General features: G+C 39.8%; 1 pseudogene; it reads left to right on the top strand.

The window, feature by feature from the left end:
* Positions 1-22,600: 22,600 nt before the first annotated feature.
* Positions 22,601-23,365, top strand: LOC136336339 (dnaJ homolog subfamily A member 1 pseudogene; annotated as a pseudogene).
* The last annotated feature ends 968 nt before the right edge of the window (positions 23,366-24,333 follow it).

Below are 24,333 nucleotides of genomic sequence, written 5' to 3'. Positions count from 1 at the left end.
TGAGGCAGAGAGAGGACAGATGGGCAAATAATGAGTCATGAATGAGGTGAAATGTTGACTGAATCCTTGGGGTAAAGAAAATACATGGGTGTAAAATAATAGAGTATGTGAACCAGTTGGTAATTGGAGGAGAAGCATGTACACACCCTGAAACAGTTACAAAGAAAGGAAGGAATATTAGGAGTAAGCTCATAATAGTCCTTGACTTGAATTCCTGTGGTATCACTATTTTCCTTACCGATAATTATCATCTTGAGAAAATTATTCTGAATAAGTTTCTGTTCTTTACAATTCAAATACTCTAATTAAAAACAACCCCTCCATTTTGCATTCTCTTTGTTCCTGTTAAATAAGATTTTCTTTCATATTTCCACAAACAGGTCATTCTCACTTCTGCCTGTCTTTCATCTTTAATGTCATTTACCTTAGATAAAGTTCCTTTTCTTCTCTCCAATTAATTATTCAGTAGACATTGAGCATGAACAAAAGTGTCGGGCACTTTGCTAAATGCTGGGGCTGCAGAAATGGGAGTGGTTTGTAATGGCTTTAATTTTGTTCCACACAGACAGAAACACCTTCAGAGAGCTTCAAATACTATTCATGTGCTAACGATTCCAAAATATACCACTCCTGAAAAATTCCCTTCTCTTATCCCCCAAATCCTCTTGTTTGTCTTCAGATCTCAGCCTAATGTCAGTTCCCAGAGCTTTTCTTCCTGAGGCAGAAGATTAGATCAGTTTCCTCTAAAAGAGAGGCTATCAACACTTATGCCCTTGACTCAAAGAAAATGTTTCATATCATCACCTGGTACACATACACGCAATACTCATTCTTGAATAAATAATTTTATGTGTCGGTCACTGCTATAAGCACTAAAGATACAAAGTGAATGAAAACAGTTAAAAACTCTTGCCTTGGTGGAGCTCACATTCTGGTGTTCTGGTTTCTGCCCTTTCCTCCTTTAAAACCCTTCTCAATCTGGCAGCCAGTGAGAGCCTATACAACATCAGTTAGATCATGTTACTCTTCTGCTCAACATTGTCCAGTGACTTCCCATCTCACTCACAGTCAAACAAAAGGTCTTGCGTGATCCAGAACCCCCGTCCACCCTCTCCTCTTATCTCCTGCTATGCTTCCCATTCACTCCCCTTCAGTCACATTGGTCTTGCTTTTCTTCAAACTCACACAGGCCAGGCACACTCAGGGCCTTTGAACTGGCTATTTATGCTCCTGCAATGTTCCTCCAAACGCCTATATAGCTCACTCCCTCAATTTTTTGAGGGCTTTACGCAAAAGGCCCCTACCTCTGACATTTTATATGCTCCTTTAGCATTTAGTTTTACAGTTTTTTCACCTTCTAATATATTCACCCTCTAGTTCACTAACTTTTCATGTTTATTATCTACTTTTGTTCTAGGAGCTAGATTTTTTTGTCTGTTTACTCAATGATAATATAAACTGAAATAAAGTTTCACAAAACAATGCTTTTCCTTACTGTGATTTCTGTTTCTTTTCTTAAAAATACTGGTCTTAAGCCGTTACACTGATTTCATGACTTACTTATGAATCATGATCCAGTTTGTTTCACACTGATTTAATGTGTGCTCTCATTGCATCTCATATGTTTGTTTCGTAGCGTATTCTCTTCCTCTCCCTCTCCCTCTCCCTCTTTCTATCTCTCTTTTCCTCTCTCTCTCCCTCTCTTTAGCCACACTGTGAGTTGCATGAGGGATGAGGGCCATCTTACTCACTGGCATATTTCCAGCACCTACCATAGTAGTGAAGCAGATGTGAGTCATATGCAAACTGAAGTTAAAAAGGAGCAGGCTCTATAAGCTGAAGTTACCCACCAGGCAGACAATGAGCAGAAAAACAGAAGAAAGTAGAAACTGTGACCCATGAGAGAAAGAGACAGAGCTAAAGTTCCAGTTCTAAGCTCATTAAGTATCTGTATAGCAGTCTTCTTTACTCTCTTTCTTAATTAGAGTGAGTTTTATTTTTTGAAACTAATGTTGCATAAATAGAAGATGAATGAAATATCTTGATCAGTCAGTGCAAACAATCCAAATACTTCAGTAAAATAAATAATAACAGTTTCTAAATTTAAGATGGGTGTCAATGGATAAATGGAAGAATTACTTTAAAGCCTGGATATGGGGAAGGCAGGAGAGGGTGTTTGCTCCCATCAGCCCTCATGTCCTTGTACCACCTAGTGACTTCCTTCTGTGTTGTGCTGCAGGCTCTGCCACAGATGGAGGGCTCTGGCATGACCCTTGCCCAGTAAAAGGAAGAATAGTCTAAATCAGGGGTTGGGAACCACCTATGGCTCATGAGCCAGATGGGGCTCTTTTGATGGCTGCATCTGGCTCTCAAACAAATTTCTAATAAAAAAATAATAACGGCCTGACCTGTGGGGGCTCAGTGGATAAAACGTCGACCTGGAAATGCTGAGGTTGCCGGTTCGAAACCCTGGGTTTGCCTGGTCAAAGCACATATGGGAGTTGATGCTTCCAGCTCCTCCCCCCTTCTCTCTCTCTGTCTCTCCCTCTCCTCTCTAAAATGAATAAATTACAAAAAAATTAAAAAAAATAATAATGATAACGTTAAAAATATAAAACATTCTCATGTATTACAATCCATTCATTTCCTACCGCTCATGTTCATAGCTGTGGGTGACTGGAGCCAATCACAGCTGTCCTCTAGGACAACACCAAATTTTTATTGGATGATGCGTAAAGTACACGGGTCATTGTATGGCTCTAACGGAATTACATTTTAAAATATGTGGCGTTCATGGCTCTCTCAGCCAAAAAGTTTCCTGGCCCCTGGTCTAATTGTACTAGGAAGGTGTTTTCAAAGCTACATAGAATTTCCAGGTGTAATCTCTTTCTGAGTGTCCTCTCTTCCAGGGATTTTAGGTGAAACAGGCATGAACCTTACCCAGGTAAGTGTCTACGTGAGTAGTTCAGATGTGTTCAAATGCAAGTATTGTGCTTTGCTCTTTTGCATTCTAGCTCTTTTCACTGTGCAGACCTCCTTTTATAAAAAAGTTATGAAATCTCAGATGCCCTTGGTTTGATTCCCGGTCAGAGCACACAGGAAAAGCAAGCTGCTTCACCACCCCCCTCCACCTCCCCATTCTCTTCCTCTTCCCCACCCACAACCAGTGGCTCGATTGGTTCGAGTATGGTTGCAGGCGCTGAACATAGCTCCGTTGGAGCGCATCAGCCTTAGGTGCTAAAATATCTCGGTACTAGAACACTGGCCCTTGATGGGGTTGCTAGGTGGCTCCTGGTCAGGGTGCATGCAGGCGTCAGCCTCACTATCTCCTTTCATACCTTTTCCTGTTTAACAATGAAACCAAAGGAATACACCAAAAGGATTTGGGGCCTACAAAAGAGAATTGCTGGGGAAAAGTCCTCATTCTCACATGCTCTCATGAATCAAATAGAGCTGACACCTCAAATTCATTATTTTTGAAAACTGCTTTATAAGACGGAAAAAAATTATTTAAAATGAATTTTTGACTTGGAGAGAATTGGGGCTAAAAAGACTCTTAGAAACCTTAATTCTCTTTGTTATACAAAGATTTTTTTTAAAGATCTTTGCTAAAGTCACATAGCTAGGTTGTGCCAAAACTAAGTCTAACCCCCAAGACAGGCAAACTCTTGGCCCAGTGCATTTTTTTTTTTTTCATTTTTCTGAAGCTGGAAACAGGGAGAGACAGTCAGACAGACTCCCGCATGCGCCCGACCGGGGTCCACCCGGCACGCCCACCAGGGGCGACGCTCTGCCCACCAGGGGGCGATGCTCTGCCCATCCTGGGCATCGCCATGTTGCGACCAGAGCCACTCTAGCGCCTGGGGCAGAGGCCACAGAGCCATCCCCAGTGCCCGGGCCATTTTTGCTCCAATGGAGCCTTGGCTGCGGGAGGGGAAGAGAGAGACAGAGAGGGAAAGCGCGGCGGAGGGGTGGAGAAGCAAATGGGCGCTTCTCCTGTGTGCCCTGGCTGGGAATCGAACCCGGGTCCTCCGCATGCTAGGCCGACGCTCTACCGCTGAGCCAACCGGCCAGGGCTGGCCCAGTGCATTTTGTGGGACAACTTACTGCCTTTCCATTTCAGAAACTCAAAATCCAAGTCTGTTCATTCTACTTGCCTGAAGCTTTTTACTTCCCAAATTAGAATTCAATTTTCTTTGCTTAAGGAAAAACAATCTTACTTCTTATTAAGAGTGTTAAATTTGGCTGGTTGAGGCTTTTATATGACATTTAATTTAGTTATAATAAAAGTGTAAGAAAAAATATAAATTATTACTACAATTGAAATTACCAGGATTCCACAAGAGAGAGAATATTTTAAAATCTTCAGCACTTATATAACATTTTTTACTTTAAAAATTTCACGATTACTATATAGCCACATCTTATTAATGTGGTCAGGCAAATACAGACTACCATAGTTCTTTAAGTCATTACAAAATTTAACTTCTTTTTAAATATAATACTTTTCTCTCTATTCTTTAGTTTTGTTTTGTTTTCCGTGTCTTGCTTGATTTCCTCTAAGAATGTCCTGATTACTTTTTTTTTTTTTTTAATATTTGCTGGGTACACTTTATTTTATTTATTTTTATTTTTATTTATTCATTTTAGAGAGGAGAGAGAGAGACAGAGAGGAGAGAGAGACAGGGTGGAGGAGCTGGAAGCATCAACTCCCATATGTGCCTTGACCAGGCAAGCCCAGGGTTTCGAACCAGCGACCTCAGCATTTCCAGGCCGACACTTTATCCACTGCGCCACCACAGGTCAGGCCTGTCCTGATTACTTTTAAGATCTTGGCAAAGTATACTTTAGTCACTCAAATTCATGATTTCTTTCATGTTCACACACCACCCATTTCAATACTTAATATTTTTAGTTATATTGACTCATTTTTATATTTAATACCTAGTTTAATCTCATGCTAAAATAATATATCCATGATATCATAAGCTTGATGTGCCATTTATATTTTTATATATTTGACTATTAATAAAATACTAATATGTTTACTACCTGAAATCACCAAACTGTGTGAAATGTTGGTATAAGTTATAGAAAGAGTACTGAATTTATACACCAAAACAAGGCTTAAAAATTCAGTTCTGACAATTTTTTCTGTGAAAATGTTTTACTAATCTGAGCTTCTCTGTTTCCTAATCTGTAATAAAGTAAGGTATTCATTCTGCTTCCCTTCTGGGTTATTGGGGAGTTTAAATTACATAATGCCCATAATACTTCATAACTGCAAAACACATGTATGGGGGTAAGAATATTATATAAGACTATATATAACAATAATCATCATCCTATGTAAGACAAAAACAGAGAAGTCAACTAATTTTATGCTTCCTGTTTTAAAATATATACCACCTATTTATCTAATGACCATATCTTCCTTTTTGAAAGTGAAAATTGGGTATAAAATGGGGTTGTTATTTATCCCATCAACTAGAAATGTTTTGGAGGAGAAAAAAGAAAATCCTTATCTGTCATAGGACAGAGCCATCTGTTCATTAGTTTGCTTTTAGCCACTGCAACCCAGTAGCCTTTGCAGGCCATCTGTGGGGATTAGCCCCCAAGAAGACTGAGCAGTGTTGAGACTCCGGCAGTACTTATAAATTGAATTATGATAATTACAGAGCCATAATAACCCTTGGGGTTTTTGCCTTTTTTTTTTAACCAGCCATTAAAGCTTAAAGCGATGAATCCTTCCATTGTCTTACTACCAGGAAACAGCAGCAGAATTGCTCTCAGCCTCATCCAGAGACACCCAGGGACTCAGCAATCTCTTGTAATCTTTCATATCTGAACATCAAAGGGAACTTTCCAGTCTACACTCAGCCTTCAGAGTAATGGAAGGAATCCTGGAATCCTGGAAAGAAAACACCTCTAGGCTAGCATGTGCCACAGACTTCATCTTCATATCTGGTCCTCTTTAGCCTGAATATTAAGGTTTACACAAGTGTATCAGGTACTTTACTACATAGTTTTGCTAATATTCATACAGTACATTTACTATCAATCTTGTGATTTGGGAGAACCTTAATGTTATCTGCTTCTATATTATGAATGTGACTTATATCCTAACAAACATTCAAATTACCCACATTCTTATAAACAAATTATTCAGCTTCCTTAAGTAAAATTCAAATTATCTGTGATGGTTGGACATTTAAGTGTTTTATATTTGACATTTCAATTGTTCATTTTTTAAAACTAGATTATATACAGTATTAAAATTATACCTAATATGTTTAAATCTTTACCCGACTAAGAAAAATTTTGAGGTTTACCCTGTGTTAAACATCACCAAAATTTCTAATTGTATTATATTGCAGCTAGAAAATTATAGAAACAAAATAGAATTCATATTAATGTCATGATTATCTTTTATAATATAAAGTGCCAAAAAATAGTTATTTGCATTCTCTAACAGTTTGAGAGATAAATAAGAGTTTATTAAAATTGTCAATTAGCAAGAAGTTATAATTTTTTACAAGTTGTCAGCTATGCCCAGATGAGCCTGGAGCATCTCATAGCACCAGAAACTAAAGAAGTGCTAAAACAAACCAAAACCAGCAATGGTGTGTCCTTTCAAAGTCATATAGGAATCAACTGAGAGAATTCCCAATGGTCAAAGCTGGAACACGTTAAGCCACACAATAAAGTAACATAAAATTATAAACCAACATATAAAGTAAAAATCCATGAGTCCATACTCATATAAACAATGATTGAGTAAATAAATAAATGGGGAAGAAGAGGCAAATCTCTTGGGCAAAACAATTAACAATCAACTTATATAGATACTCTACCCTCAAAGGGAGGGAGCATAACTCCCAACTTAAGGAGTTACGGGAGCTCTTAGCTCTTTAAGTGTGGCTTGCGTACAGTGACTTACTTCCAAAGAGTACATATGGGAAAGGGGAGAAGAATAACAGTAGAGAAACATGAAAAACACTACATTGGCCAGGAGATCAAGGTCAACATTAACAGTAAATAAATCAAATATATATAAGCAGCCTTAATAGGATGTGATAAAGATGATATCTTACCTCTGCGGTCTTTGCCTAAAACCCCACAGCTCCAGTCTAATTATGAGAAAAATTTCATACAAAGCCCAACAGGGAACAGCTTTCAAACGACTTGATCTGAAGTCCTCACACTGTTAGTCATCAAAAATAAGGCAATATCTGAGAAAGTGTCACAGCCAAGAGAAACATAAGGACAGGGGTCAGGAAACTTTTTGGCTGAGAGAGCCATGAACACCACATATTTTAAAATGTAATTCCATGAGAGCCATACAACGACCCATGTACATTATGCATTATCCAATAAAATTTTGGTGTTGTCCCAGAGGACAGCTGTGATTGGCTCCAGCCACCGCAACCATGAACATGAGCGGTAGGAAATGAATGGATTGTAATACACGAGAATGTTTTATTTATATTTTTAACGTTATTATTTTTTTCTTTTCTTTTTTTTTTTTTGATTAATTTTGATGGAGTGACATTGATAAAATTGTCTTCTGTCACCTTCTAACTGGTTTTCTTTGTGCCCCTCCCCTCCCCTAATACGCTCCCTCTCCTCCCCCCCCACCCTGTAACCCCAACACTGTTGTCCATGTCTCTGAGTCTCATTTTTATGTCCCACCTATGTATGAAATCATATAGTTCCTAGTTTTTTCTGATTTACTTATTTCATTCAGTATAATATTATCAAGGTCCATCCATGTTGTTGTAAAAGATCCGATGTCATCATTTCTTATGGCTGAGTAGTATTCCATAGTATATATATATATCAAAGCTTTTTAATCCATTCATCCTCTAATGGACACTTGGGCTGTTTCCAGATCTTTGCTATTGTGAACAATGCTGCCAAAAACATGGGGGTGCATTTCTTCTTTTCAAACAGTGCTATGGTGTTCTTGAGGTATTCCTAAAATTGGGATAGCTGGGTCAAAAGGCAGTTCGATTTTTAATTTTTTGAGGAATCTCCATACTGTTTTCCCAAAGTGGCTGCACCAGTCTGCATTCCCACCAGCAGTGCAGGAGAGTTCCCTTTTCTCCACATCCTCGCCAGCACTTATTCTGTGTTGTTTTATTGATGAGTGCCATTCTGACTGGTGTGAGGTGATATCTCATTGTGGTTTTAATTTGCATTTCTCTAATAATTAGTGATGTTGAGCATTTTTTCATATGCCTATTGGCCATCTGTGTGTCTTCTTTGGAGAAGTGTCTATTCATTTCTTTTGCCCATTTTTTGATTGGATTCTTTGTCTTCCTGGTATTTTTACAAGTTCTTTATAAATTTTGGTTATTAACCCCTTATCAGACGCTATGTCAAATATATTCTCCCATTGTGTAGTTTGTCTTTTTATTCTGTTTTTATTGTCTTTAGCTGTGCAGAAGCTTTTTAGTTTGATAAAGTCCCATTTGTTTATCCTGTCTTTTATTTCACTTACCTGTGGAGACAAATCAGTAAATATATTGCTGTGAGAGATGTCAGAGAGCTTACTGCCTATGTTTTCTTCTAAGATGCATATGGTCTCAAGGCTTACATTTAAGTCTTTTATCCATTTTGAGTTTATTTTTGTGAATGGTGTAAGTTGGTGGTCTAGTTTCATTTTTTGCAGGTAGCTGTCCAATTTTCCCAACACCATTTGTTGAAGAGGCTGTCTTTATTCCAATGTATGCTCTTACCTCCTTTGTCAAATATCAGTTGTCCATAAAAGTGTGGGGCTTATTTCTGGGTTCTCAGTTTTGTTCCATTTATCTATATGCCTGTTCTTATGCCAGTCCCAGGCTGTGTTGAGTACAATGGCCTTATAATATAACTTGATATCCAGAAGTGTGATACCTCCTGCTTTATTCTTCCTTTTCAAGATTGCTTGAAGCTATTTGTGTTCTCTTTTGGTTCCATATAAATTTTTGGAATATGTGTTCTATATCTTTGAAGTAAGTCATTGGTATTTTAATCGGTATTGCATTGAATTTATAAATTGCTTTGGGTAATATAGACATTTTAATGATGTTTATTCTTCCTAACCATGAGCACGGTATATGCCTCCACTTGTTTGTATCTTCCCTGATTTCTTTTATCAAAGTTTTATAATTTTCCGAGTACAAGTCTTTAATCTCCCTGGTTAAATTTATTCCTAGGTACTTCATTTTTTTGGTTGCAATGGTAAAGGGAATTGCTTCCTTAATTTCTCTTTCTGATTGTACATTGTTAGTATATAAAAATGCCTCTGGACCTGTGGTGGTGCAGTGGATAAAGCGTGGACCTGGAAATGCTGAGGTCACCGGTTCAAAACCCTGGGCTTGCCTTGTCAAGGCACATATGGGAGTTGATGCTTCCTGCTCCTCGCCCTTCTCTCTCTCTGTTTCTCTCTCTCTCTCCTCTCTAAAAATGAATAAATAAAATTTAAAAAAAATTTTAAAAATGTGTTAAAAATGCCTCTGATTTCTGAGTGTTGATTTTATATCCTGCCACCTTGCTGAATTCATTTATCAGGTCTAGTAGTTTTTTTATTGCAACTTTAGGATTTTCTATATACAATATCATATCATCGGCAAATGATAGTTTTACTTCTTCTTTTCCAATTTGGATGCCTTTCATTTCTTCTTCTTGTCTGATTGCTGTGGCTAGGACTTCCAGAACTACGTTGAATAAGAGTGGTAAAAGAGGGCACCCCTGCCTTGTTCCTGATTTTAAGGTGATTTCTTTTCATTTTTGCCCATTGAGTATGATGTTGGCTGTGGGTTTGTCATAGATGGCCTTTATCATGTAGAGGTATGTTCCCTGTATTCCCACTTTGCTGAGAGTTTTGATCATGAATGGGTGCTGGATTTTATCAAATATTTTCTCTGCATCTATTGAAATTATCATGTGGTTTTTCTCTTTCCTTTTGTTCATGTGATGAATCACATTGATTGATTTGGGAATATTGTACCAGCCTTGCCTCCCAAGAATAAATCCCACTTGATCATGGTGTATGATTTTTTTCATATATTGCTGGATCTGGTTTGCTAACATTTTTGTTGAGGATTTTTGCATCTAAATTCCTCAGGGATATTGGCCTATAATTTTCTTTTTGTGTGTTGTCTTTGCCTGGTTTTGGAATCAGAATTATGCTTGCCTCATAAAAGGAGCTTGGAAGTCTTTCTTCCTCTTGAATTTTTTGAAATAGCTTGAGAAGGATAGAAGTTAGTTCTTTGAATATTTGGTAGAATTCACTTGTGAAGCCATCAGGCCCAGGACTTTTCTTTGTTGGGAGTTTTTTGATAACTGTTTCAATCTCATTTGTTATAATTGTTGTAATAGGTCTGTTTAGGTTTTCTGATTCTTCCAGATTAAGTTTTAGAAGATTATATGTTTCAAGGAATTTGTCCATTTCATCTAGGTTGTCTAGTTTTTTGGCGTACAGGTCTTCATAGTATTTTCTTACAATATTTTGTATTTCTGTTGTGTCAGTTGTTATTTCTCCACTCTCGTTTCTAATTTTATTTATGAGTCCTCTCTCTTTTTTTCTTCGTGAGTCTGGTTAAAGGTTCATCAATATTATTTACCTTTTCAAAGAACCAGCTCCCAGTTTCATTGATCCTCTCTATTGTTTCTTTAGCCTCTATGTCATTTATTTCTGCTCTGATCATTATTATATCCTTCCTTCTACTAGCTCTGGGCTTTATTTGCTGTTCTTTTTCTAGTTCTTTTAGATGTAGGGTCAAGTTGTTTATTTGAGCTTTTTCTAGCTTCTTGAGGTATGCCTGTAATGCTATAAACTTCCCTCTCAAGACTGATTTTGCTGTGTCCCAAAATTTTGAGTTGATGTATGCTCATTATCATTTGTTTCTAGGAATTTTTTAATTTCTTCTTTGATCTCATTGTTTACCCATTTGTTATTTAATAACATGCTATTTAGTTTCCAAGTGTTTGAGTATTTTTCAGTTTTTCTGTTGTGGTTGATTTCGAGTTTAATGTCATTATAATCAGAGAAAGTGCTCGATATGATTTTAGTCTTCTTAAATTTGTTGAGACTGCTTTTGTGCCATAACATGTGGTCTCTTCTAGAGAATGTACCATGCGCGCTTGAAAAGAATGTATATGCTGCTGTTTTAGGGTGAAAGGTTCTGAAGATATCTATTAAATCGAGTTGATCTAATATGTCCTTTAAGTCTGCTGTTTCCTTGTTAATTTTCTTTCTTGAGGATCTATCTAATGATGTTAATGGAGTATTGAAATCCCCTACTGTTATAGGGGATTTATAGTATTGCTGTTGATCTCGCCCTTTAAATCCATCAAAGTCTGCTTTATATATTTAGGTGCTCCTATATTAGGTACGTAGATATTTATAACAGTTATATCTTCCTTTTGGATTGCTCCCTTTATCATTATGTAGTGACCTTCTTTATCTCTAACTATAGTCTTTGTTTTAAAGTCCATTTTGTCTGATATAAGTATTGCTACCCCAGCTTTTTTTTCATTTCCATTTCCATGAAATATTTTTTCCATCCTTTTATCTTCAGTCTATATGCACCTTTTGATTTAAGGTGTGTCTCTTGTAGACAGCATATGTATGGGTCCTGTTTTCTTATCCACGTAGCTACCCTATGTCTTTTGATTGGCTCATTTAATCCATTAACATTTAAGGTTATTATTGATATATAATTTTTTATTGCCATTTTATTCTTTAAAACTGTATTCCTCTTTTGCTATATTCTTTTTCTCCTTTGATCTGTTTACAACAGGTCCCTTAGCATTTCTTGCAGCCTTGGTTTGGTTGTAGTGAATTCCTTGAGGTTTTTTTTTTGGTCTGGAAAGCTTTTTATTTCTCCTTCAATTTTTTTTCTTTTTTTTCTGAAGCTGGAAACAGGGAGAGACAGTCAGACAGACTCCCGCATGCGCCCGACCAGGATCCACCCGGCATGCCCACCAGTGGCGACGCTCTGCCCACCAGGGGGAGAAGCTCTGCCCCTCCGGGGCGTCGCTCTGCCGCGACCAGAGCCACTCTAGCACCTGGGGCAGAGGCCAAGAAGCCATCCCCAGCGCCCGGGCCATCTTTGCTCCAATGCAGCCTTGGTTGCGGGAGGGGAAGAGAAAGACAGAGAGGAAGGAGGGGGTGGGGGGTGGAGAAGCAAATGGGTGCTTCTCCTATGTGCCCTGGCCAGGAATCGAACCCAGGTCCCCCGCATGCCAGGCCAACGCTCTACCGCTGAGGCAACCGGCCAGGGCCTCTACTTGAATTTTAAATGATAGCCTTGCTGGATAATGTCATCTTGGTTGTAGGCTCTTGTTCTGCATTACTTTGAATATTTCTTGCCATTTCCTTCTGGCCTAAAGTGTTTCTGTTGAGAAGTCAGAAGTCATTCTTATGGGGGCTCCTTTGTAGGTGATAGCCTATTTTTCTCTAGCAGCTTTTAATATTTTCTCTTTATCACTTAGCTTTGGTATTTTAATTATGATGTGTCTTGGTGATGATTTCTTTGGGTTTCTCCTTAATGGAGTTCTCTGTGCTTCCTGAACATGTGAGATGTTTTCCTGCCTTAATTGAGGGAAGTTTTCAGCTATGATATGCTTGAACAAAGTCTCTATCCCTTGTTCTTTCTCTTCTTCTTCAGGAACCCCTATGATGTGGATGTTATTTCTCTTCATGTTGTCACTGAGCTCTCTAAGAGTTTCCTCAGACTTTTTGAGTCTCTTTTCTTTTTTCTGCTCTGCTTCCATGCCTTTATTTATCGTGTGCTCTAACTTGCTGATTCGATTCTCAGCTTCATCCATCCTGCTTTTAATTCCTTCCATTGTGTTCTTTATTTCAGATATTGTATTTGTCATTACTGACTGATTCTTTTTTATTATTTCAATGTCCTCTTTTATGTTTGCTATCTCTTTATTTAGGTTTTCGTAATGACCATCTATTTTTGTTCTAATATCTTTGAGCATCCTAACAATCGTTATTTTAAACTCTGCATCTGGTAATTTGGTTATATCTGATTCATTTAGGTCCTTTTCTGGGGATTTCTCTTGGTTCATTTGTGTTGCATTTCTCTGCCTCTGCATTTTTTCTGTGTAAAGGAAGGTTTTGGCCCCTGGAGTCCACTGGTATGGTCTCTGTTCCCTAGGTATGGTCTGTCTGCAGGACTGCTACCCCCTCTTCTGTTGCTGCCTAGGGCTTTTGGGTTTGGGCATTGCCAGTGCCTGCCCACTGGGGCTGTTGCTGTTGTTTCCATCTCTTCTTCACGAAAGTGGCTGTGCTCAGTCCTCGGCTACACAAGCCTTGGTGGCTTGGCCTTTGCCCCACCCCCATGGGGGGCATTATGCTCGGTCCTGAGTACACTGGCAAGCACCTTTGCTCAGCTGCAGGTCTCTGCCTGTTTCTGGGCTTTTGCCCCGCCCTTGCAGGAGAAGCCTGCTTGTGAAATGGCTGCTAGCGTTGGCTCTCACGTTATTATTTTTTTATTAAAGGTTTGTCTGCGAACCAGATGCAGCCATCAAAAGAGCCACATCTGGCTCATGAGACATAGGTTCCTGACCCCTGCATAAGGATGTAAAATCACAGAATGTAATGTATTTTAATGGGATCCTGGGACAGAAACAAGACATCTAAACTAAAAGGTCTGAGTAAACACAGATTTTAATTAAAGTAATGTATCAATAATAATAATGACAATAATAATGTATTAAAATTGCTTAATTAATTTTAACAAATGTACCATAGTAATATAAGATAATATACTGCTCACAAAAATTAGGCGATATTTTAAAATTAATATGAAATGATAAAAAAAGAAGCATTTGATTTTTTTTTATTCAACAAGAACATCAGAAAAGCAGATGACAAGTCAAAAAATGTTGTTCAATTATGCAAGTGAGATGCAAAACCAACTTTTAGTTCAGAGGTTACAAAAGGCTGAAAGTACTAGAGTATCTGCAAATTCCATGATCCCCTAGTTTTTATGAGCAATATATTAAGAGAAATTACATGTAGGGTATATGGGAACTCTCTGAACTTTGGTCTCAATTTTTCTAGATATCTTAACAGTTCTATAAAGTAAAGTCTAATATTTAAAATGTCAGTCAGCCTGACCAGTGGTGGTGCAGTGAATAGAGCATTAACCTGTAATGATGAGGTCCCAGGTTAGAAACCCCAACTTTGCCAGATTGAATGCAGGCTAGCCAGCTTAAGAGTGAGGTCACTGGCTGAAGCCCAAGGGAACTAACTGGCTTGAGCAAGGGGTCACTGACTCAGCTGAAGCCTCCCAGCCAAGGCATGTTTGAGAAGCAATCAATGAACAACTAAAGCAGGGGTCAGGAAACTTTTTGGCTGAGAGAGCCATAAACGCCACATATTTTAAAATGTAATTCCATGAGAGCCATACAACAATGCGTGTACATTACGCATTATCAAATAAAAATTTGGTATTGCCCCAGAGTACAGCTGTGATTGGCTCCAGCCACCCGCAACCATGCACATGAGCGGTAGGAAATGAATGGATTGTAATACATGAGAAAGTTTTATATTTTTAATGTTATTATTTTTTTTTTATTAAAGATTTGTCTGCGAGCCAGAGCAGCCATCAAAAGAGCCACATCTGGCTCACGGGCCATAGGATCCCGAACCCAGAACTAAAGTGACATAACTACAAGTTGATGCTTCTCATCTCTCTTCTTCCCTCTCTCTTTCCCTTTCCATCTAAAATAAAATAAAAAGTCATCAGTTATTCTAATAGAAGTATACTATTTACATATCACATTATGCGTTCTGTTTAATAGAAGTAATTTTAAGAGACTGACATTGGTTAATCTTAAAAAAAGTATGCTGCTATCATATGATCTCACTTATATGTGGAATCTAATGAACAAAGTGAACACAAGAATGGAATAGAGGGAGAAGCAGGGTCACAGGGAGAAGAAGAACAGCTGTCAGAGGGAAGGGGGACAAGGGGACAGAATCAGAGAAAGTGAAGGGATTAGTAAAATTATATACACATAACACAGAGATACAGATAACAGGACAGCAAATCCCAGAGGGAATGGGGGAGGAAGTTAGGAAGAAGCGGCAAAGGGGTTATATACATGGGAACACAGGGGTGAAGGTTAAGGATGTTATACTCAGTGGGACACTTGAATACATGTACAAATAATAAGTTAAAATTAATTTTAAAAATTTCAAAAAAGTATGCTGCTGACAGACTTAATTCTACTTAACCAAAGTAAAATAAGGAACTGACTTAATTAGTAATTTAATTTAGGATAGGATCTGGATATTGTGCAGATTTTTAAACTTAATAAAAAATATTTAAATTAAATCCAGACTAAATGTTTGTTTCTTTCAATTCTTTTTGTGTGTTTGTGTGTGTGTGTGTGTGTGTATGAGACAGAGAGAGTCAGAGAGAGGGACAGACAGACAGGAACAAAGAAAGATGAGAGACATCAATTCCTCGTTGTGGTTTCTTAGTTGTTCATTGATTGCTTTCTCATATGTGCCTTGACTGCGGGCCTTCAGCAGACCGAGTGACCCCTTGCTCGAGCCAGCGACCTTGGGCTCAAGCTGCTGAGCTTTAGTCAAACCAGATGAGCCCACCCTCAAGCTGGCAACCTTTTGGTCTCGAGCCTGGGTCCTCAGCATTTCAGTCCGACGCTCTGTCCACTGCGCCACTGCTTGGTCAGGCCTTTTGATTCATTTTATTTAACCTAATGACCAGAAGCATTCAAAAACAATAAAATTTTTAATGACATGTTTCATTTGGAGGAGAGGCAGCTAGCCCCCCCCCACACACACACATGTAAAGAGTTTATCCAAAATTGATCGACAAATGAAACTAAAACATCTGCTTCAAGTTTATAAAACTATATTTAAAATAGATCCTCAAACCTTGTAATTTTCTGGCACCTTTTATATGAGCATTCCACAATTTCACAAGTGACATTTGTGAAATGTATAGTGACATTTCCTAAATGAGAGAAGCAGTTGAGTCAAGTGACTTATGCCAGATTCCCCATGAATCAGAAGTGGATTGTTCCACTGAGTCATTAGCTGTCAGTCATAATTTTCACAAGAATTACTTCAACATAAACCGTCTGAAATCATAGTAAGAAAATAAAGGAGACATTTTCCTATTTGTTTTCAACATTAGGTTATTTAAGATGAAGTGTTGGGTGAGTCAAATAGCAAAATATACTTCTGGTAGTAGCTCTTTTCTGCATGTGCCCTGACCCCGCAAGCCCAGGGATTTTAAGAACCGCCCTCCGCGGTCCAGGCGGAAGCTCTACCCACAGCGCCACCACGGGCCTGCTGGTTGATTCTTGGATGTGCCCTGACAGGGGTGGAACCTGCAAGCTCCGCAGATCGGAGGATGCTCCTACCAACTCGGCTACTGGCCAGGGCGTAAAGGTTAGTTTAAAATTTTTTTTTAATTTTTATTTATTCATTTTAGAGAGGAGAGAGAGAGAGAGGAGAGAGAGACAAGGGGGAGGAGCTGGAAGCATCAACTCCCATATGTGCCTTGACCAGGAAAGCTCAGGGTTTCGAACCAGCGACCTCAGCATTTCCAGGTCGACGCTTTATGCGGTGACCTGCGCCACCACAGATCAGGCCTAAAGGTTAGTTTTAAATCTTCGTAGCAACTCATCTTTTCCACCTCCTTCCCCAGGATTCCATTCTTCACTTTCCAAAGTAGATTGTTACGGGCCCTGCGGCTCTGGCGCCTAGGCCGCCCCCTTCCTGAGGCCCAGGAAAGACGCCGCCCGTAGGGGTGGCTGTGCCCGAAGACGAGAAAAAGATGATAGGCAACGTAGGGAGAAGGGGCAAGGCCGGGCGATGGGGCACGAGCACAGCGGTGTTTGCCTCAGGCCCACCTCATTTACGCTTCCTGTCAGACCCCTGCGGGCCCACGAGCGGGACCTACGGACGCCGAGACACTGAGGGCAGCGGCCCCTGCCCCGGCTCCGGGGGCCCCCGGAGCAGGCCCAGCCACGCAGGGCGGCGGCCCCCTGAGCCCCAGGAGCAGGCCCAGCCACGCAGGACGGCGGCCCCCTGAGCCCCAGGAGCAGGCCCAGCCACGCAGGGCGGCGGCCCCCTGGGCCCCAGGAGCAGGCCCAGCCAGGCTGGGCGGTGGCCCCCTGAGCCCCAGGTGCAGGCCCTGCCACTCAGGGCGGCGGCCCCGGGGGCCCCAGGAGCAGGCCCAGCCAGGCAGGGCGGCGGCCCCCTGGGCCCCAGGAGCAGGCCCAGCCACGCAGGGCGGCGGCCCCCTGGGCCCCAGGAGCAGGCCCAGCCACGCAGGGCGGCGGCCCCCTGAGCCCCAGGAGCAGGCCCAGCCAGGCAGGGCGGCGGCCCCGGGGGCCCCCGGAGCAGGCCCAGCCACGCAGGGCGGCGGCCCCCTGAGCCCCAGGAGCAGGCCCTGCCACTCAGGGCGGCGGCCCCGGGGGCCCCAGGAGCAGGCCCAGCCACGCAGGGCGGCGGCCCCCTGAGCCCCAGGAGCAGGCCCAGCCACGCAGGGCGGCGGCCCCCTGAGCCCCAGGAGCAGGCCCAGCCACGCAGGACGGCGGCCCCCTGAGCCCCAGGAGCAGGCCCAGCCACGCAGGGCGGTGGCCCCCTGAGCCCCAGGAGCAGGCCCAGCCACGCAGGGCGGCGGCCCCTGGGGCCCCCGGAGCAGGCCCAGCCACGCAGGGCGGTGGCCCCGGAGCAGGTCCAGGCGCTGGCTGGCGGAGAAAAGCACCACGCAAAATATACTTCTAACTAAATGTAAAGAGACGTTTCTCACCTTTTAAACAATTATATATGTTATCTTTTGCATGTATGCTAAACAGGGACAAATAGTAACCTCAGCCACTTAGAATTTAAATCCTATTCCAAGGCCCTTTCTCCTGTTATTGTGCCTTTATAGGAAGTAGAGGAGACAAGTCAATAGCTCTCTGTTAATTCTCTCATTACTATCTCAATACCCAAGCTTCTCATGTGAGCACCTTATAAGTAACACAGTATAACAAACAACATCACTGCAGAAAACATAATTATGAAATATTTGAATGCCCTGAACCAAGAATTTCTGACTGCAGAGTTTTCAAGATCCCTTCCTATAGTGATAATGTTTCTTGAGAATAGATACCAGAATAAAATGTCCACATTCTATATACAATTCCGAATTTCTCTGGAAATTGGTTTTCACTTACACCCAAAGATAGGGTGGGCCCAGAGAAGCTTGTTTTCAACCTATGATGTACAAGCCTGTTTCAGTAAGAGACTGTAGTTCAGGTCACTCATTTAAAACTAAATGACTTTAAAAAAACACAGAAAGTAAAAAAATACTTGATCTGAAGCACACTGGGTCAAAATATATTAACACAGATGATCCAATAATTCTCGAACTGCTTGACATTGTCACAGGAATCTCTAACCGTGATGGTGGAGGCCTAAGGGCAAGGAGAACTGTTGTGTCAGCAAACAGCAGATCTAATCAAACTCCTGGTTGCTTAGTTATAGAACTTTATAATAAAAAAATAAAACCATTGTTTGTATTGATTAGTATGTTTTTTTAAATTTAAATTAATAAAACTAATAAAACTCTGGGAACTTGCACTAACTGTGTAATGTAATTCAGTATAAGGTAAAGACTTGTAGAATCTTAGTGAAGTAGGATTAACACTGAGAAATAACGAAAAGTCCTCATTAGAGAGTCATGTTTTCATGGACCCATAGCACATACTCTGAGGAGAACTCCTTCCCTATCTTCATTATAACACCCTTCACAGAGCCCTAAATAGAGTACTCCTTAGGGGATGGACCACTGACCTTCCTTCATGATCACATCCCAAATAATTTTGTCTAGATGAGTCTAAGACAGTCCTGCATCATCAAGGAAAGTCCAAATTCCCTAAATACAGGTTTAACTTAAGTTTCTGTATTATGAACCAGTTCCTATATCGAAGCAGATGACCCGTTATAATAGTAAGTCACATCATATAGTTCAATCAATTGCTTGGAGAGGAAAGGCACACATAGAAACACTGTTTCCAGACATGGGTATATCCAACCATGACTATCTTGGAATGAATTCCTTATGCTGTAACCGATTACATGCTGGGCTGCAGACAGAGAAGGACAGGGAAGTGCGGCATACACTCATGGACCCAATGGGCAGCTCTAAGAAGGTTGAAAGCTCAGGTGTTGGCAGGAGAAAGGAGGTGAGCTAAGAACAAGGTCATTGCTCAAAACATGTAGAAAGAGGTACAGATAAAGGAAGGGGCACTGTGGGAATGTTGTTGATGCCTAACTTGCAATTTTCTGCATGACAAGATTAAACTACAAAGAATTTCCTAGTAGCAAAGCCTTCTTCTTCACTGGCAGATGCATCTTACCTTTATTTTTTTTTTAGAATTTGCCATCTTGACATTGCAGTAATTCGTTTGCTTCAAAATATTATGTAAATTAATCCTAGCAATTGTGACATTTTATCAAGTTCATTTGAATGGGAGTTTAATTGTACTGAATTTTTCTGTTGTTGTGAATCAATTTGTAGCAAATGGCCAGCAGGAGAAAATGACTCTTTTAGGAAATAACTGAATTTGATGTTAAGAGGCTGAGTTGGATGTCTGCTTAGATTAAATGAGATGTTCATAAATCAGTATGAGATTATGTCTGGAAGAGCACCCCAAACACAGTGGTTGCCTGCAGGAACTGGGTGGTTCACAGACACAGGTAGGACAGCGACATCTCAGTGTATACCCTTTTGTACCATTAAAATTCTAAACTATATGACTGCTATCTGTTCAAAGAAAGAAATACAATTGAAAGAAAATTCAATTAACATTATCCTTAAAATATTAAGAAGATGAACAACCACATAATCTATTAGGAAAACTCTATTTTTCAAACAGTAACATATATGCCAAACTGTTCTTGTCCCTCATGAGAATTAGGCAGAGAATAGAGGAGGAATGGCCATAATTATTCAAGTGGCCTAGAGAAGCAGGATATCAGCTCCCACTGAAGATGAGTCATTAGTGACACCCACCTTCTAATGGAGCAGTTAGTTGGTAAGGTTAACCAAGGGCTTACTATTTACAATTTTAAAATAATTTTACAATGCTTCAGGGAAGACCAATTTTTCTAATTGCCTGTCAGTTAAAGAATATTTGTTTCCTCTTGTCTTAATAAATCTGTAAACTTGGGTGGATTCAATGCTGTATGTTTGTTCTTTGAATTGTCATATTAACGCCCAAGTGCAAGGCACATTATTAATACAAAATATTAATTATACTTATCTTCTTCAGGATTATAGACATAACTACAGATTTTAATGAATGAAAAATATTAACATTTATATAGTGCTTCACAATCTTATTTACAAACAATTGATATGATATTTCTATTCCTTAGTTGCACAAATAGAGTAAGTTTGGCACAGTGACTTACTTAAAGTAACAGAGTCTATTGGTAGTAGATTCTTTAAGTTTGAATTGCTCTTTGTCTAAATTCAAAGTTCTTATGTCTTTTGTGGTCTATAATAGTAGCAAAAATTTACTGAGCATTTATCCTGTACCAGACACTGTGCTAAGCACTCTAAGTGTGTAATCCAATTCTCATAATAACCTTATGGGGAAGTTATTATTATTGTCACTATTTAGATGAGAAAATAGAGTCTCAGAGAGGCTTAATTGTTTACTGAGATTGTATGCTCATTAAGTGGCAAAATATTAGGTTGCAAGCCCTGGTCTCTCTGACTCCTAGAACTTCATTTCCATCTAAATTCTGGCAGATGGGAATATACTGATAAAATATTCAGTTAACTAAGATATTTAAAAGTAAGAGGATGAGGAAAAGGTTACACAAATGTTGGCAATGTGTCATGAACAAGGAAGCGTGAATATTAGCTTAACTCTCTAAACGTGAGGTCACACCCAAAAAAGAAAAGGAAACAAAATATGACATGTGTTTGTGTCTGTCATTAGCGTCTCTTTCGCTTATGTTCTAAATAAAAACCTACTGGGTAAGGGCACTGAATTGTGCTTCAGCTGGTTTACTGTAATATTTCTCCCCATGTACATAGTTACTAACAACAATGCTGCTTAACAATAATAATTAGGAAACCATTAGGTGACAGCATGGAATGTTGGATTTAGGTTATAACTGGATACTGCAAAAATAGAAATGATATTAGTGGGTACACATATGCAGATAAATGCATATACATGGACACATACACAGATGTATATTTGTTATTCAGGTATAAGAATATAGTTATATAGTCAGAACATGACTACTTTACCAATTAAATAGATCTGGTTAAAAGTAGAGCCATTTGCACAAATTTACTCTTATACAGAATGAGATTTCAGAAATTTTTAGCACCCTGATTGCTTGGCTTAGTCCCAGCGCATCGAGATCACAGGTTAGATCACTAGTCAGGGCACAGAGAAGTGGCCAATGACTGCACAGCTAAATGAAACAACTAAGTGGGGCAATGAGGTGATGCTTCTCTCTCTATCTCTCAAATTAATGGAAAACAGTATTTTTTTTTTAATTTATAGTAACAAGACTATGGTGTAAAAAATAGATATTGGTAGAATGGGATATGTGGCATAATTCTTTTCTTCAAACTAAGTTTTAGGGCAGCTAATAAAAAGTAAGACTAGTAGAGTCAAGACTTTTATAATAGCAAAGATAGAAGCTTTTCAGGTAAAAAAGTCAATGATCAAGAAATATACTTTTACCAAATCACCTTTCTTCCTCTAAGTTCCTTTATTTGAGGCACGGGACAAGGTACACACATTTTCCACAATTAATGTATAATCTTTTATTTATCACCCAACTGCTGTAGCAGCCCCAAATGTTTGCAAGTCTCTGGACTGGCCAACCTCTTTCATAACAGTGGCTTGGGCCACTCATGTTGCCTGGAAAGCACTCCCTTTTCTCTGATCACCTTCATCTTCCAAACACTGACTTAAGGTGTACATTCCTCTAAGAAAGTGTACAAGTGGAACTTTCCACAACACTCAGTGAGAGGTGGAGGAGCAATAGCTTTTGGAGCTAGAGGAGCAACACGCTTTCCTGCTCCTCCACGCTGGCTTCAACTGCCTCATTGCCTATTAAAAATAGGGACAGACACCACTTGCTATGATGTTTTGGGGATCAAACCCAATGACACCCAGGAAGATTTGAAAAACTTACAGGAAGTTTGCCATAAAGTACCATCCTGATAAGAATGCTAATGAATAAGAGAAGGTTAAACTGATTTCTCAAGCTTATGAAATGCTAATTTTTGGAAAGAAAAGGGAATTATATGACAAAGGAGGAGAACAGGAAATTAAAGAAGGTGGAACAGGTGGCAGTGTTGGCTCCCCCATGGATATCTTTGATGTGTTTTTGGAGGAGGAGGAAGGATGCAGAGAGAAAGGAGAGGTAAAAATTGTTGTGCATCAGCTCTCAGTAACCTTAGAAAAGTTATGTAATGATGCAACAAATAAAGTAGCTTTGCAAAAGAATGTAATTTGAAACAACCGTGAAGGTCCAGGTACTAGGAAAGGAGCAGTAGAGTGCTGTCCCCATTGCTGAGGTCCTGGTATGCAAATAAGAATTCATCCCATAGACCCTGGAACGGTTCAGCCAACTCAGTCTGTTTGCATGCAGTGGGGAATGGATCAGTCCTAAAGATAGATGTAAAAGATGGAACGAAAGGAAGATAATTAGAGGGAATAAGATTCTAGAAGTTCATAGTGACGAAGGCATGAAGGATGGCCAGAAGATAACAATCCCCGGTGAAGTAGACCAAGAACCAAGACTGCAGATAGGAGATATTATCATTGTTTCAGATCAGGAGGACCATGCTGTTTCCACTCGATGAGGGGAAGGCCTTTTCCTGTGTATGTACATACAGCTGGCTGAAGCACTGTGTGGCTTCCAAAGGCCAGTATCTACTCTTGACAACCAAACTATAGTCATCACCTGTCATCCAGGTCAGATTGTCAAGCATGGAGATATGAAGTGTGTGCTAAAGGGAGGCGTGCCAATTGATCGTAAACCATAGGGAAAGGGTTGCTTAATTATTGAATTTAAGGTCAGCTTTCCTGAGAATGGCTTTTGCTCCTGATAAACATTCTTTGCTGGAAAAACTCCTACCTGAACAGAAGGAAGTAGAAAAGACTAATGAAATACACCAGGTAGAATTGGTGGACTTTGATCCAAGTCAGGAATGACAGCACCATTGCAAGGGAGAAGCATATGAGGATGTTAAGCATCACCCTCAGGGTGGTGTTCTGTGTCTGAGTTCTTAATGAGCTGTGAATAACACCCACTGCTGGCCTTTTGTATTCCACAGTGATGAGTGATGGACTATAATCATAATATGCTCACTACTTGCTATTGTTTTTGTTTTAATATTCAACTATAGTAGTGTTTTAAAAGTTAAATGAAGAATAAACTCAGATATAAAAGCTCAAAGAAATGTTCCATATCCATGAGCACTCTCCATCACTGTTTAAGAACTGACCATTTCTCCATGTGGTGCCTCTCTACACATTCCCCACCAGCTGGTCTGTCATAGTACTCACCTCCCTTACTGCATTCATACCTGTCAGGCTTCCCTCTACTACACAGAGAATGCTGCTTTCTATAATAGATTCTTTGAACCTCTTCAAGGATTTTTTTTGAGGTATTTTTAAGGCTAGGTTCTCAGTTGAGTGACAGGGCATAATCTGTAGCCTTTTGCATGAGCTCCTACTTCTATAATAGCCACCTTCTTAGAAAACAGAACATTGATTTTCTTTCATTTCTTTACCATTGTTAATCAAGCTCATCCTGAGGCTGGGAACCCTCTTTGTTTCTAGAGCATTACAACTTCACAGAATACCCTTAAAGCATATCTACAATCCCTGTAAATGGTACCACTCTTATCTAGCATAGTGAGTTCTGCTGTCTGAGCAGAATTTTCTTCTAGTAAAGTGTTATAAATTCTTGGGGCAAAGTGAGTTGCTGGTTTTACTGTGTTCCTTTACCTGATGTTTTTCTGTTTTGCTCTTAAAATATGACCCATCAAAAAACAAGGTTAAGTCTGCATTTTTAAAGGGATTTCTAATAAATCTCTCCAGAACATAGATTCACAAACAGGATTATACACTCATAGGATTCCTCTTCTCGGTTAATGGAAGGATATCTGTTACTTATACTAGATGAATAATATAATATAAAATCTTAGTCTGTTTTTACTCAACACTAGAAGTATGTTTTCTATCTACAAGTTTAGTGTGAAGTGAAAACCAAGAATCAGTCATAGAGACTAAGACTCAAGAATCAAGCAA

The sequence above is a fragment of the Saccopteryx bilineata genome, chromosome 4 (assembly GCF_036850765.1).
Source record: "Saccopteryx bilineata isolate mSacBil1 chromosome 4, mSacBil1_pri_phased_curated, whole genome shotgun sequence".
NCBI classification, from domain to species: domain Eukaryota; kingdom Metazoa; phylum Chordata; class Mammalia; order Chiroptera; family Emballonuridae; genus Saccopteryx; species Saccopteryx bilineata.
The sequence above is the reverse complement of the archived record's forward strand: the minus strand, read 5'-3'. Positions and strand labels throughout refer to the sequence as shown.